Source organism: Microtus ochrogaster, chromosome 8, assembly GCF_000317375.1.
Source record: "Microtus ochrogaster isolate Prairie Vole_2 chromosome 8, MicOch1.0, whole genome shotgun sequence".
In the NCBI taxonomy this organism is placed as follows: Eukaryota; Metazoa; Chordata; class Mammalia; order Rodentia; family Cricetidae; genus Microtus; species Microtus ochrogaster.
The window spans coordinates 53229181-53234202 of NC_022015.1; positions in this window are offsets into that span (position 1 = coordinate 53229181).

Consider the following 5022-nt stretch of genomic DNA (forward strand, 5'->3'; position numbering starts at 1 on the left):
AAAACCCATTTCGGCTTCAGCTTAAGGGAACATGATGGACGACTGAAGTTCCCACACTTCCTAATGTGCACGTTTGCTGAAGTCCACTTCCTGCCGTATCACATGTGTGGAAGACTCTCTTACTTTAATATGGAGGAAAGAAATACTTTTTAATTATTTATTTCTTATTATTAGGGTGGTATATGTATGACTGTGTGTGTGTGACATATGTGAATGTAGACATGCGCATGCCATGTCACGCAGAAGAATTTCAGGATCCATTCTCCCCCACTGCGGCTTCTGGGGACATCTACCTTGGGTTGTCTGGCTTACACTACCTGTGCCTCTACCCCCTCAGCATTCCACTGGCCCTAAAGTACGCTTGATGAGCCACAAAACTGACTTTTATTCCTCTTTTAATTAGAAGAAAAAAGAAAATAAAAGTTCAGGCCAAATGAAATGTTTTATCATGTAATATACTATATTCCCCACTATCCCAACAGTTACAAACATGTAATACAGCCTTGCCGAGCCCTCAGAATCTTTCTTGCAGAGGCATGCTGCTAAATATGGGAGACTCTCCCTATTTCCCATCTCACAAATAGTCTCATAAAAGCCTCACAGACATAAAAACCCAAACCGAGACAATTCAGTTGACATCTAGAATCTGCATATTGTCTGAACAGCCTTTCTTCTATATAGCAACTGCTGTTTCCCATGAAACCAACAATCCATGGAAGAACCTATTTATTACTGTATAAGATGTCAACATTGACCCCCTCAAAGCATCCATAGGGAAAAAATGTCTTAGTACAGTTTTAAAATAACACACTGTAAGAACCACTCTTTGTTCTGTACACAAAAAGGTAAAATGTATCCTAGCTACTTCTTGAGAGGCATGCTAACAACACAGCCCTCCCTGTCAAGAAAGCCTCACTGCTTTACAGGTTTGAGATTTGTGCTACACAGCTCAGTGAGACTCATTCCAATTTTATTTCCTCAGTTGGTTCACAGCACCAAGAGGATGAGAATAATTCCCAAAGGGCAAAGATAGGTAGAAAGCCACCTCCCTGCTCTCATGTCATGCAGTTCCTTAACCTATCAGACATGGTTACAAGTGACTGAAAAATCTGTCAGCACTCAAAAGGTTTCTCGGTTCTGTCTCCGCTCCAGCACCTCCCCACCTGTCTGATTTGCAGTGCTTGGCTGCATGGGGGCTAAACTGAAAGTGTGTGTTAGAAATTCAATCCATAGCAAAGTGGAGCTAACCTAAAAGCATCTCCATGGACAGACTTACGAAGAAGATAGGAGTTGGAGGTAGCAGTAGAAGAGAGATAAATTCTGAGGAATAAAAGTATAAAATTTTTTTGTATGTGTTGTATGTCTATGTGTCCATGAGTGTATTGTGCATATGTTTGGACATGTGTGTTGTGTGTATATAGAGTATATTTGTATTGTGCATATTCTGTAAATGTGTATATGAGTGTGTTGTGTGTATGTGAGTGCATGTGTTGTGTGCATGTCTGTATGTGTGTATCAGTGGGTTGTGTGTATGTGTGTATTGTGTGCGTATGTGTTGTATGTGAGTATATATGTGTTTGTATGAATGTGTCTTTATATGTTGTATATGTATACTGTGAATGGTGGGTATGTATGTGTTTTATGTGTATATGTGCATGTATGTATGCATGTGTTGTGTTATATATGTGTATTGTGTATATGTGTGTATATGTTATGTGCATGTGTGTATATGTGTGTCTACTGTGTTTTGTTTGTGTGTATATGTGTGTATCCTAACAGTTTATGGTAACTATTGTGCTTTTTCTCAAAGTCAGTTTTTTGTTTTACAAGGAATGTGAGAGTCACCAAGTTCTCTCAAGAGTCCCATCCATGCAGAAGGTGATATTTATCTCTTTCCTGAAACGGACACATGTATCTACTCCCAGTACACACCTCACCTCCAAGAAACCCTCATGCCTTCTGGTTAAGTGGAAATAGTCAAATCTAAGCAACCATGCTTTCTTTTCAAAATATTTCTAATAAAATTCTCTTTAAAGAGTAAAATAACTCTACGGCCAATTATTACTAGACATTTGATGTCTACATGGAGACTTAATTTAATGCCCTAAATACCTGTATTTAGCAAAACAAACAAATTATATCTACAACTGAAGCAACGTATTTGACCATGTCTCCTTTGAGCAGCTTTGATCATAGCCAGTATATATTGGTAGAACTGCCTGTCAGGTTTGCCTGACTTTCTTCAGGGAGAGAAGTCCTTGAAGACAGAACTGGGCCTTCGGATTCCCACCACAGGTAGCTGGCATGCAAGCAGTAGGAGATGAAGTTTGTGGACCGAAGATCTAAATGGTTGTTGTCTTTTTCACAGGACAGCCTACTGGAAGCATTCAACATTGTCCTGACTGGTAATTACGTTGTTAGTGTCCATCTGATGATACTTCACATAAGGGAGAACCCTGAGGAAAATGAATGCGCAAGTATCTTACGTATCCTGCTGCTGAGACAAAAATACCCAACGAAATCAACTGCGGGGAGGGGCTATTTCGGCTCACAGTTGCGGTGTCAGGACAGAGAAGTCAGGCAGCAGGAGACAGCTGGACACATTGCACCCACAGCCAGGAAGGAGAGAGTGATGGCACAGGCGCTCAGCTGTTCTCTCCAGTTCCACAGCTCTAGACCCCACCCTCCCAGGCATGGCACCACTCACATTGAGAGCTCTCACTTCTGTCAGCCTCATCAAGAGAATTCTTTACAGTATGCCCAGAGGCCAAGACTCTAGATAGTCCCTCAGAATGTTTGCAGGTTTGTCTCCATGGTGATTCTAGATTCAGTGATGATGGCAACCAATAGCAACCATCACAATGAAAGAGATGGGGAGAGGGCAGAGAGAGACAGGGAGAGACACACAGAGAGAGATGGGAGAGCGAGATGGAGAGATCCCCCTTGACTCTCAGAGGAGATGAAGGTCTGTAAAAATTGCCTGTATACTACTTACCATGAATGCTTTTCCAGAATCTTTCACTTCTAAGTCAATAGAAGCCAGTGGTGTGCCCTTGCCCCAGAAACCATTGGACCTAATAAAAATAATCAGGAAATTATTTTTAAAACAAAATCATTTTGATCACTTTAAATGACCAAACTAGCAAGTCCATCAGCCACACAATATTTGAGGATGTTTCAGAGCAGGAGCCAGCAAGGGATCCAATGGGCACTAAGCTACTACTATCTTGCAAGGCTCAGGAACTATTTTGAGAGGTGACACCATGGCACTTGGGATAAAGTCCCCTCCCCCCCCCACGCACACACACATTACTAGAGCAGCGATTTTAAATCATGCTTTGGTATCTCAGCTTTGCCCCAGAAACAGCACCAATGAGGTATTCTGTCAAAAACGATCAATGGTGTCCTATTTTTCCTTTGTTTCTCTACAAACTATTATAAGAGGAAAAAAACAGCTACTAAAATTCTCCCCCTGCATTTTTAAATTTTTATCCTGGACATATTCCTTATGGTGTTTAGTATTGTTATTCATTTTCCTGCTTTCTCTTGTGCACATGTGTGGTGTATATATGTCCATCCCGACCTGTGCAGGTGCGCACACAGCTCTGGGTGTACACGCAGGTAAAGACCAACGGTCAATGTCCAGTGTCTTTATGGTTCCTCACCTGTATTTGTTTCTCTACCAGGTCTCTCAGTGATTCCTGAGGTCATCCATTTGGCTAGGTGAGACAGTCAGTGAGTTCAACAGATGGCCCGTCTCCCCTTTCTCAGCACTGAGATCTCAGACATCCGCTGCTGTCCTTAGCTTTACATGGATGCTGCGGACAGAAACTCAGGCCCTTATGCTTGTGCACCAGACACTTTTCTGAGCCTTCTTCCGTGACCCCTTCAGTGCCTTTCGTGAGATGACGAAAAGACGCACATCTGAACGCAGACACGGGCTGACAAAAGGATAAAAGCACTGAGCAATTAATTTCATAGCTCCTTATTCTGGAGGAAATGTGCCCCGGACTGTACTGTTATATTTTACAGTGAACACAAAGCCATATTTTCTTCTAATAAAGTTGTCCCTGGTTTGTAAGAGGTATTAAATATCTCAATATTTTATGGTACTCCAACGAGATGGGCATAATATCCAGGTACTTTATGACTGAAATAAATTTGGAAACAACCAAGAGTTTAAGCAAGGGTGAAGCAGAATGAGCAACCAATCTGATAACCTTTTGTCGCCTTATGTCCCGGGGTCCTGTGAGCCTACGAGGGCTGCAGACAAATGCCCAGATGGCGCAGTGTGCTAGTGAGAGCAGCGTTATTCTGATTGGTTTTACATGTGCAAAAATCTGTGGGAGCAGGGGTGAGCGTGGGGGCAGGGATCTCTTCTACGTCACCACGTTGGGAAGACTGACAAAAAAGCGTGGTTGGTACAAAGTCCCATTCCAAATCATGGCCTGAGGTCTGGGTGTAAATGGAGGACCTTCCAAGTCCAGGTAACTGTCATGGCTCCAGTCTCTCCTGCATGCTGCTCTGAGGAGCTGTTGCCGCTGTGTGAAATCTCTCTACAGGAGATAAAAGTCTCCCCTGTTGGCTGACACCAGACCTCAGCCTTTCCCTTCTGCCAGCACTCGTTGGGAGCAGGGGGTCACAATTTCTTGGGGACTACTGTTTCAACAGTCTGATAGCCAAAGGGAAGGGTGCAGGCGTCTCTGTACCCTATTTCCATTGCTGTCAGACTGGCTACATGAAAATGATTTCTTGAAGTATGTGGCATTTAAAATAAATCTTAGAGGCTTATTAAATTGGGAAAATGCTTTAGCGTATGAAATGTCTCCGTAGTAATTTTTATGACATTAATTTTATACCAGAATTTTCAAATATACATAGTGTCTTAAAATATCTTCCATACTGCTCTCCAGTCAGGGAAGAAAGTAGGCTTACTGCAGACCTTGACTCCCACAAATACAAAGAGGAAATAACCCTACCATCTTGGTGAATTCTTACTGTATTAACATTTTGATATCTTTT